General features: G+C 31.6%; 1 protein-coding gene across 1 annotated transcript in view; it reads right to left on the reverse strand.

Moving 5' to 3' along the window:
- The window catches only part of LOC145296917 (guanylate cyclase soluble subunit beta-2-like), a 120,646-nt gene that overhangs the window by 86,058 nt on the left and 22,193 nt on the right, over positions 1-12,395 (reverse strand). The gene's annotated exons all lie outside the window — the stretch shown is intronic.

The following is a 12,395-nucleotide window of genomic DNA, read 5'->3' on the forward strand; positions in this document are numbered from 1 at the left end:
ACCCCACATTTAGCGCCAAAAGTTTCCAGAGTACGTCAAATCCTGGTGAAAATGTATAAACGGTGCAGTTTTAGGCCTTAACATATATAAATTCTGCACCATGCAAAAAAAAAGAAAAGAAATGACTAAGTCCATCATTTGCGTCACCCCCCCCCCATTTAGCACCAAAAGTCCCCTGGGTCTTAACATATTTAAATTTGAGTTCAGCACCATGCAAAACTGCTAAATAGACATGCACAGAAAATTTTGGACAAATATGGTAAAATAGTTCCAAAAATGGAGTGTTTTTATTAGCCCTAAAAGAGACCCTGGGGCACACTCAAGAGTTACCGTGAAGCATAGACAAACAAAATTATATAGAAATCAATAAGTTACAACTTTTCAGAAAGTTTTATAAAAATTCAAGGCATCAAATGTTTTTTTAATAAACACAAAAGTGTCAATTTTAGCCATTTTAACCCGAAAGGCACCCCTAGGGGGTAACCAGTGTTTTCCTGAAAAATCTATTCTATTACCTTTTACTCATATCATGTTTAATGTTTGTGCAAAATTAAAAAAAAAAATCTAAGTCGTAGTTATTGAGAAAAGTGCGAACAGACGAACGGACGAGAATGAAATTACAAGTCCACCCTCCTTTTGTCGGGGAAGGGGGGGGGGTAAAAAAGTAAGCAATGACGTACTTATCATTTATTATATATATGAAAATTACAAGTAAAAACAAAAGTATGGCAAAATAAGTTAGTCTTATTGTTGTCATACTTATTATGTACTTATATATTACATATATTACATTTACAAGTAAAAGTAATGTTTATTAATTTTTTATTTTTATTTCGGACTATTATTCTCATCTTTATTAGTTGTTGTTTTTTCATCTTTTATTGGTTTGTTTATTCACAACGTTTCGGCCAACTATTCCTCTGGCCTCCGTCAGGTGGTAACCGCGACGGATAGGAACTTCGAAAATTAATATATATAATGCTCATCTCAAAAATGAATTCCAATTAAGGAATAATATATATACCAAGCAGTACGGACCCGACTATGGAAGATCAGATAATAAATAAACGTCGATTTATAACATCAAAGAATCCAACCTTGCTCGCCCTTCGGGGCCCTTGGCGCAGTTGATAGAGACGTTGAATCTCTAGTGTTCCAGATGAACATTGTCTGAAGATAGCGGTTTCAATCCGACCCAAAAGCGTGCCAGAGGTTTACTTGGCCAAAAATGTGGTGAGACGACAACAACTACGGATGGCAGTGATGGCTGAGAATACAGTTAGGAGATTCGAAGTTCCTATCCGTCGCGGTTACCACCTGACGAAGGCCAGAGGAATAGTTGGCCGAAACGTTGTGAATAAACAAACCAATAAAAGATGAAAAAACAACTCATAAAGATGAGAATAATAGTCCGAAATAAAAATTAAAAAATTAATATATATAATGCTCATCTAAAAAATGAATTCCAATTAAGGAAAAGTAATGTTATTCACCGTAATGCCATGTTGTAATTAGTTAAATACTAGCATTTCAGTTCGGCGTTGCCCGAGTGTTTGGAGGTGTATGTTGAGAAAAAAAAATGTGGTCAATATTTTTTAATTTGACCCCCTATTATGACCCCTTTAACATTTATTGTTTTGGGCTTAAATCAAGTTATTAAGTTACATCCATGTCCAAGGAACCTATATCTAAAATTTCAAGTCTTCAGACCCAAAATTGTCGGAGGAGTTTGGTAGAGTTCTCAAAGGTCAAATCGTTGAACTTTGATCCCTTAATCGCAAAATTTCTGGTCAAAAACTTATCACATCGATTTTCCCCAAATCTCAGTACCCTGTATATCAAATTTCGAGTCTGTAGACTAAAAATTGACAGAGTTATTGCGTAGGGAAATGTACACAGAGAGACACACAGATACACAGATACACACACACACACACACACACACACACACACACACACACACAGACACTTTCACTTTTATAGATATACTAGTATTTCAGCGCGGCGTTGACCGGGTGTTTCGAGGTGTATGCTGAGCAAAAAAAATAAATAAAAAATAAAAAAAGGTAAATTTTTTTAACTTTGACCCATATTATTACCCCTTAAAATTTATTGTTTTCGCCTCATCTCAAGTTATTAAGTTAGATACATGTCCAAGGAACCTATATCTAAAATATCAAGTGTTTAGACCCAAAATTGTCGGAGGAGTTTGGTAGAGTTCTCAAAGGTCAAATCGTTGGACTTTAATCCCTTAATCGCAAAATTTCTGGCCAAAAACCGATCACATCGATTTTCCCCAAATCTCAGTACCCTGTATATCAAATTGCGAGTCTGTAGACTAATAATTGACAGAGTTATTGTGTAGGAAAATGTACACAGACAGACAGACAGACACTTTCACTTATATAGATATACTTGCAACGGTGCCCGGCGTTGCCGGGTGTTTGGAGGTGTATGCTGAGCAAAAAAAAAAAAAAAAAACGGTAATTTTTTTAATTTGACCCCTATTATGATCCCTTAACATTTATTGTTTTCGGCTAAAATCAAGTTATTAAGTTCGATCCTTGTCCAAGGAACCTATATCTAAAATTTCATGTGTGTAGACCCAAAATTGTCGGAGGAGTTTGGTAGAGTTCTTAAATGTCAAATACACAAAAGACAGACACACAGACTCGTTCACTTTCATAGATATACTAGCATTTCGGCCCGGCGTTGCCCGGGTGTTTGTAGGTGTATGCTGAGCAAAAAAGAAAAAAAAAAAAGAAAAAAAGGTAATTTTTTTTAACTTTGACCCCTATTATGACCCCTTAATATTTATTGTTTTGGACTCTAATCAAGTTATTAAGTTAGATCCATGTCTAAGGAACTTATATCTAAAATTTCATGTGTTAAGATACCAAATTGTCGGAGGATTTTGGTAGAGTTCTTAAAGGTCAAATCGTTGAACTTTGACCCCTTGGCAGCCAAATTTCTGGCCACATCGATTTTCCCAAATATCCGTACCCTGTATATCAAATTTTGAGGCTGTAGACTGAAAATTGACAGAGTTATTGCGTCGGGAAATTGACACAGACAGACACACAGGCACGTTCGCTTTTATAGATATATAGATAGATAGACTAATAGATTATACAAAAATATATACGTATACATAAATATATACGGAAACAATTTTTTGTTTACTATAAACATTTTTACGCAAATATTATGCAAGTATAAATCATGTAGAATATCTGCATGAATATAATTACACGTAATAGTTAACTCTAGATGATCATACCATAAGAAAACCGAAAAAAAAAACTATTAGGGAATTAATTAAAATGAATGTTTAAAAGAATATTCAAATTAGCTAGATATTTTGCTAGTGAATACATTTCCACAACCTGTATATAAGAAAATTGTAATTTCTTTTTAAATAAATAGAAAAGAGGGGGTTTAATATGAATATCAATACACACACACAAAAAAAAAAACGAATTTATAGGAGTATAGAATAGATTACTGGAATATTACATAAAACAAGTATTTCAATAATTCAACGAAAAAAAAACGATTTCGCCATGTTTGTTTGTAACATGTGACTGTAAACACAAGAGAAATAACTCATTTCTCGGAAATTGACCTAAGTTTTTGAAACTTTTAGAAATTAATTATCTCCATTTGCTACTCTGTATGCCATTCAGTTTATTATATAAGCAAAAATTGCAAGTTTCTTCGAAAACTATTTTCTTTAATAATTAATTTTCTTTCTCGTTAATTTTCATTTTTCCCCCTAATTTTGGATGTTCCCATTAATATGACGCGACAATCAAGAAGTTACCATCTATTAATTTATTTTTTTATTTCGGACTACTAGTCTCATCTTTATTAGTTGTTGTTTTTTTTTTCATCTTTTATTGGATTGTTTATTCACAACGTTTCGGCCAACTAATTCCTCTGGCCTTCGTCAGGTGGTAACCGCGACGGATAGGAACTTCGAATCTCCTAACTGTATTCTCAGCCATCACTGCCATCCGTAGTTGTTGTCGTCTCACCACATTTTTGGCCAATTAACCTCTGGCACGCTTTGGGTGAGATTGAAACCGCTATCTTCAGACAATGTTCATCTGGAACTGTAGAGATTCAACGTCTCTATCAACTGCGCCACGGGCCCCGAATAAAAGATGAAAAACAACAACTAATAAAGATGAGACTAGTAGTCCGAAATAAAAAATAAATTAATATATATAATGCTCACCTCAAAAATGAATTCCAATTAAGGAATAATATATAAGTTACCATCTATTTTACTTGAAATTAAATATTTCGAATTTTGAATTTCGTTATCATAACGAAGAAGTAACCAGACTTAGTAGTTTGAACTAAACCAAGAGCAGAACGTTCTATGTTGATACAAATGACATTTTCTTCACTGACCGAAGTTAGAAAAAAAAAATATAAGTGCAGCAACAAATAATACACTTTGTTCCTAGCCAAAAGTGTAACGCCCCTGTCGATATAAAATAAAAGCTTCCAAACCAACATCTTCTGTTGGCTAACATGTTTATTTGCATTTTTCGGAAAACGAAAAAAAAAAATGGACCGTGATTGTTTAACGTACCGCAGGGTGCAGAACACCATCGACGGCCTAGACACCAGCGTTCAAGAAACGCATCTTTGATAAAGAGATAATACTTTAAAATATAATACAATTCGCACCGGTGTACACACTATAGATAGAGAATGTAATAGTAAAAAAAAGTCTAATATATAAAACGCTATTTGTCTGTCTGTTTGTGTGTCTGTCTCCATATTTTCAAACTCTATCTTTACCGAAGCTAAAAGTCGCAGTACGGTGCTAGGGGGTCTCAAATGATTGGATTTTTTTAGGGACCGTCATTTTATGGGATTTTAGCCGATTAAAATAGTTTTTAAGAGCCCCAAAAATTGATCCAAATTGAAATAATCGTAATACATTTTTTGTATTCATCTAAGTTTAGTTTTAATGTTTAATTTGTATTCGTTTCGTGTACCTGACACGTTGGTACAGCGGTATTGTCACCAGTTTTGAATATTACAGTTTTGCTTCCGGTTTCGATTCTAGCTGATGGCACCCAAATACATTTTTTTTTACTTTTGAAATCACGACTCTATAATAATATATATAAAATCTGGACAAATAAAAATATCATATTTAAGCGAATTTTACGACCGAGCAAAGCCCCTCCCCCAGCGAGTCTATTATATAAAAGGCACTATGTCTGTCTGTCTGTCTTCATATTTTCAAACTCTATCTCTTCCGAAACTAAAAGCCGCAGAGTGGTGACAGAAGCCTCAAATGACTGGATTTTTTTTATAGACCATTCTTTTACAGCCTTTAGCCGGTTAAAATAGTTTTTAAGGGAGCAAAAAGGAGTCAAAATTGAAAAAAATCGTTATACATTTTGTACATTCATCTTAGTTTATTTTTAATTAGCTCATATGCGTGTCGCGTTGGTATAGTGGTAAAGTCACTGGCTTCAAATGCTCCAGTTTGGTTTTTGGTTTCGATTCCGGCTGATGGCACCTAAATACTTTTTTCTTTTCTTTTTTGTTTACTTTTGAAATCACAACTCTATAATAATATATACGAAATCTGGACAAATTAAAATATCACATTTAAGCGTATTTTACGACCGGGCAAAACCGGGTTCCACCCCATGCTAGTAAGTAAAAAGAAAATATGTTGAGGTTTAATGTGCTTCCTTTCTACTGCAGGAAGGTGTGACTCAAGATAGTAAGATGGGGAGCGTCAAGACAGCGCCCCTAAATGGGGAGAACTCTGACTTACTGTTACCATACCTTTTAATATAATAAAAGACTGTGATTTAAAAAAAAAACCGTAAGGTTCCACTTATAGGCACTGTCGATAGGAACTGACCAATCAAATGCAGCCATGTTCTGCTAGCAACCAATCAAAAGCTAGAATTGCTCCAAAAATATTCAGTTTTTTAGCATTCCCGCACATAAGGTCTATTGTGCACGCCAGAGAGATGTTTGCCTTTTGTCTGAGTCTGAGACTTATACAGATCAGCTACCCTCGGAAAACTCTTTTTCATCTCCAGGACTTGTACAGAAAACATCGGAAACTCTTCTGAAAATAAACATGGCTTCCAATTCAAAAATCGTAAATATTCTCCGGTCAGAGCACCTCAGGCAGCAAGTCATAAACTTACCTCACCTGAAAGAGGAGAGGCAAAGCCTGTGAGAGTGGACCTCCAAGAACTGCAAGTGACTAAAGTTAGCCATAATTCAGCCAACGGGAAAACGGCCATATCAACAATATCTAGACTGTTTTTGGTGCTGAAAGACATACCTCCCCCGTTAGAGTATTAAAACGCCATTTATTGTTTTCTTGTTTTTGTTCATTGTTTTATTGTGTCTTTTCAGTGTCAGAGTTTTTGCGAATCATTTAATATTGAATAAATTCACTTCTTTCTTTGATACTGACCAATGAATACTTTGATGTTTCAAGGCGTCATTTGATAAATATGCTCTGCTATATATGAAAGTGGGAGGGTGCATTAGTCAGGCCCCTATCAATGTTCTTTTTCTTCAGGTCCCACGACAAAGAAGGGGTTGTACCTAGCAGTTCACACCCGTTTGTCCGTTCGTTTGTTCACACTTTTCTCAAGAACCACGCCTCGGAATTTTTTTTTTTTTTTTAATTTTGCACAAACATTAGTCATGGTGAAAGTAAATTTTGTCAGAACTGATTTTCTGGGATAACTCTGACCCCCCCCCCAAAAGGAGGCATTATAGAGGTAAAATTACCCCCAACTTGTTCATCCGTCCATTTGTTCGCTCTTTTCTCAATAACCACGTCTTGGATTTTTTTTTTAAATTTTGTACAGACATTGGTCATCGTGAAAGCCAGTTTTTCACTCGTGGAGGGGGACCTTGCACCCAGCATGCTCGGCTTGTTTTTCAAGAAAAATATCTTTTTACCAAAATGAACAAATCAATATTTTCCATTTGATTAGTTTGATTCTTACGCGTATGGTTTTCTGTAGTTGACGCAAACCATCATCGTATCGAGCGGATTGCCAGACCAAACTGATTCTTTCCCTCCGCACGTCTCTATCTTCCATGGTCTTAGGAAGATCTTCAAGTTGTAAAATAATGTCTTCTGTCAATAAATTTGTGTAAAGCTTCAAAATACATTAAAACACACAACACTTATCCAGCTAGGTAGAAGAATGACTTATCTTGCCTTTGGTAACGTTTATTTTTTTATAAATTAGAATTTTCTACCTTTTATTTTTATTTTTATTTATTTATTTATTTATTTATAGCTTCTATGCTAAATCCCCGGATGTCTTTGGAAATCACTTATGTTTGTAAATCGTTTGATGAACATTAAGCTTCTATTGTTTACAGATTTGAACCTGAGAACCTCAACTGACAATGTGCTTCTCGTGTCTGTTGTATCTATTTTGTATTTAAATAAGATTCGGGTGAGGTACATCGACGCTACTTTACAATTGAATGCTTACTTCAATTAAATACATTTAACGAAAAAATGCATTCATTGTTTTTATTTGGGGGGGGGGTACTAAAAATGTACGACCAAAATTATGCCCGATCAATGTACGACTGACTATTGTTTGTCATATAGAGACAACGTGTAAAGTTGCTTGAATCAGCAGGAGCCGAATTGGACATTTAGTCGTGCCGGATTTTAGTCGTACATAAAGCGCTTTGCTAAAAATATGCGATTAAATAATGCACGATTATTTGCTCCTGTTGCTAATTTGCTATTAAAGCAACTTCGGCACGAACGAACTACTGGGTTTGTCAGCGCAAAATATTGTAAAAATATGTTGTGGTATTATTAAGATAAACAATAAAATGAATTTACTCACAAGTTTCAGTCGAGAGGTTATTTTTTGGGAAATATATTTTTATATTCGTATAAAAAGTAGTTACAAAAAAATAAATTATTTTTTGAGATATTCTCTTAAGGCAGAAAGTATATAGATACATAAATGTTTATTTACATAATGAACTCCTTAAAAACTGAAACAATATTTTTTTCCAATTTTGTGTCCCACTTTTTTTTTTCGCTAAAAATCTATGTAAAAAAATAAGCAAGTTTATTTTTTAGATTAGTCGTGCCTTGATTTTACTAATTATGCACGACTAAAAATTAAACACGATTCTATGTACACTAATTATTGGAAAAAATAATTCTCAGTCGTTATGGGTTTAATTAGTGAAAGCAACTTCGACAGTTTAAAGTTTAATTTAAAAAACAAACAATCAAAAAACAAGCAATAGTTGATAATAATGATAAGGATTTCTTCTACTTTTTACAAAGATTTTCTAGTGTTACATTGTTATTATGTTACATTGTAATGGTGTTACATTGTTATTGCGTTACATTGTTATTGTATTACATTGTTATTGTAATACATTTTTATTGTGTTACATTGTTATTGTATTACATTGTTATTGTGTTACATTGTTATTGTAATACATTTTTATTGTGTTACATTTTTATTGTGTTACATTGTTATTGTGATACATTGTTATTGTGTTACATTGTTATTGTAATACATTTTTATTGTGTTACATTGTTATTGTATTACATTGTTATTGTGTTACATTGTTATTGTGTTACATTGTTATTGTATTACATTGTTATTGTGTTACATTGTTATTGTGTTACATTATTATTGTGTTACATTGTTATTGTATTACATTTTTATTGTGTTACATTTTTATTGTGTTACATTGTTATTGTGTTACATTGTTATTGTATTACATTGTTATTGTGTTACATTGTTATTGTGTTACATTGTTATTGTGATACATTGTTATTGTGTTACATTGTTATTGTGTTACATTGTTTTTGTGTTACATTGTTATTGTATTACATTTTTATTGTGTTACATTTTTATTGTGTTACATTGTTATTGTGTTACATTGTTATTGTGTTACATTATTATTGTATTACATTGTTATTGTATTACATTGTTATTGTGTTACATTGTTATTGTGTTACATTGTTATTGTGTTACATTGTTATTGTGTTATACGATTCAAATTTTATGCAAAAAGGTCACTTGTAAAATTTAATTTGAAAAAAAAACTGCTGAAAATTAAGAATATGACTAAATTCGTTTTATTTTTATTTCAATAATAAATAAACTTGTTTATTATTTTTCTTTACAAAGATGAAAAATATTTTTTATAGTGGCACACTTGGTTGAAAAAAGTTTCAGTCTTTAAGAATTTGCAAAAAATAATAGCGACAGTTTTTGCGCTAACGGACTATCGCTCGTGTAAGAGGGAATATTTAATAAAAATAAGGGGGTTTCTTTTGTAAATATCTTTTTATGTATGTATTTAAAAAGATATTTTCCAATAATGACTTCTCGAAACTTCCGTGTAAATTCGCTTTATTGTTTATTACAAAATTGTTTTATGATATTTTACGCTGACGAACCCAGTCGATCGGCGAATTGCTTTAATCAGCAGCAGTAGCAATTAGTTGTACATTAATCGTACATGATTTTTAGTCGTACATTTTTAGTAAAACTTTTTTGATTATTATTAATACGTCCCACTAGATGACGTGGCACTTCCCAAGCGATTCGCTTCTCAAAAACTGTTACCTACGAATATCATTATTTTATCAGCTTATATTTTCTTAACTTCTAATTCGTTAGTGACGGAACATAATTTATCTTATCAAGTTGGTTGAACTCTTTACGCAGAAGCACGAACTTTCTGTGGATTCCAACCAGAATGTTAGTTTAGACGTCATGCTTTACCTGCATTATCTGTTTGTTTGTTTGTTTGTTTGCTGCATTAAAACTGTAACTATTTTATTTATAAAGAAACGTCGGTTGGGTTCTCGACAATAGAACCGCATAGCATGTTATCCGACAAAGGGATATTTGTCGTGTACATATCGAACGTCGACGTCGGGAAGTCACCTATGCGGTGATCCCTGATTTTGGAACGTCGTTGTACATAGCAAAGAACCAGACCGGCATTTAATATGAATTGGGGTAAAAAGTTATTGTTTTATCGAAGAAAGAAAATGAACAAATGTACACACACACACACACACACACACACACACATATATATATATATATATATATATATATATATATATAGTAATTTATAAAATATATATGGCGATTAAGCTACACTGAATATTCTGCGTTTCATCCACTGTAGGATTCGTCAGGCTTATGCGCGAATTCTATGGTTGCTTCTTGTTTTTATATATGTTGAGGATTTCTAGTTAGCCAATCAGCTTTCTAGTATCCACCGCGCCCCTTCCTATCAGCCAATGGGCATGCATTTTATCGAACAAAGGATCTGTTTTTGAACTAGGTTAGTGGTTTTAGGTAGATCTTTTCCCTCCTTTATATATATATATATATATATATATATATATGTGTGTGTGTGTGTGTGTGTGTGTGTGTGTGTGTGTGTGTGTGTGTGTGTGTGTTGGGACGATTAATCGGAATCGGAAAAAATCGGAGCTTTTGGGGGTATCGGAATCGGAAAAATGTTAGCCTTTTTCCGATGTTAGAACTGATTCTTATAATTATTTTTTTATTTGCTTTTGGTTTAAGAAACATCTTCCACTGCTGGTAGTAATAATAAAATCAATATTTATTGATTTTAATTCCCAGTAAAACTAAAATCTATAGATCATCGCTATGTTTATCAGAAATCGCCATTAAAAATGATGATGAGAACTTTAATAATTCAATTTACTATTTTTCGAAGCTTGTAACTACTTGAAAAATGTAATTCAAACCCTAATTTGTTTTCAATTAAAGGAGCAAAGACCAAATTTTAATAGCAAATTAGCAATATTTGTTTTTTAAGTGGTTTTCTTTGAAGAAATAAAAAGAAACACAATATATTTTGACTTGCTTATATATATATATATATATATATATATATATATGCCAAAACAATCACCTACTTAAAAAAAATATACTCTTAAATGTGTAGTTCCATTCTTCATTGTTAAGAATTTATCCATATTTATATTTTAAATTCCATGTATTTTTTAAATAAAAGGATTTTTTAAAGCGAGGGTCGTAGAAAATCGCATTTTCGTAACGTCTTTTGCGGCAAGCTTAAAGAGCTGCTGCTGCTAATATGAAATTTATCAAATATGGATTCGTCCAAGTGACATAAATAATGTCTCTTTTTTTATTGCGTGTGTTAACCAAAATTAGTATTTTTCGTCCTCCGTAGTTAAAAAGAAACGCAAATTCACTTATGTTTTTCCCTAAAACAAAAAATCCACTTCATCGATTTTTTTAAATTCTTTTAATGAAATACACGAGTTTTTGATTGATATATTTTAATACTTCTTTATCAACTGAATTTTTACTTTTTAAATATCTAAAACAGAAAACATTGAATGAAATAGAAAAATTTGCCGTCAGCGTCTGGTATTTGCTTGACGATATAAGTATAACATGAGCTTTCATTAAAAAAAATCAACGTGGTTTTAAAAAAAAAACGAAGGGTTTTACGCTTTGGACTTTACAGGTAAATTTCCAAAAAACTATTCTTTTTTTGTTTGTTTTAAATTAGAATATTTTTTCTTTATTGATCTTTTATCTTAAATTTTTGATATATAAAACTTTGATACATAAATTAATTATTAAAATTTTAATAGACATTTCAAAATGGCGGGGGTGAATTTGAAATAAAAACGTTTGTCTAAAATATTATATTTGGTTTATTGGAAAAAGCATAAAATTTCACATTGACCCTGAAAATATCATAAAAAGTGAACCAATAGAACAATTTTGATAGATTTTTAAAGTTTAAAAATTGAAAAATATTTAACTCTTAAAATTCTATTGATTTTATTACGTAAAAAAATGGCTGCATGAAGGCACGCCGGCATTTTGTAAACACTGTTTTTTTTTAAATAAAAAATAATATTTCTATTATTTTTTAAACAACTTTAATAGTTTATTTTGGAAGTATATTCCATACAGAAAATAAACAACCCACTTTAAAAATAGAAATTACGAGTTTTTTATATTTTATTCGCAGTTTTTATCTATATATATATATTTATATATATATTATATATATATTTATATATATTATATATATATTTATATATATATATATTGCATTTTATTATGTGTATCTGTTGATATATATATATATATATATATATATATATATATATATATATATATATATATATATATATATATATAGTGCAAAATTTTGTTCAAAATTCAAAGACTCACGTTTTCTTTTTATAACCTTCATTTATTTCCTGGATTTTTTTCCATTACAGCTGTTTCACTGATGAGTTGGCAATTTTACGATTTATGTTTCCATTCTAATAATTTTATTCCTATATT

The sequence above is a fragment of the Euprymna scolopes genome, chromosome 17 (assembly GCF_053919585.1).
Source record: "Euprymna scolopes isolate OS-2025 chromosome 17, ASM5391958v1, whole genome shotgun sequence".
NCBI lineage: Eukaryota > Metazoa > Mollusca > Cephalopoda > Sepiida > Sepiolidae > Euprymna > Euprymna scolopes.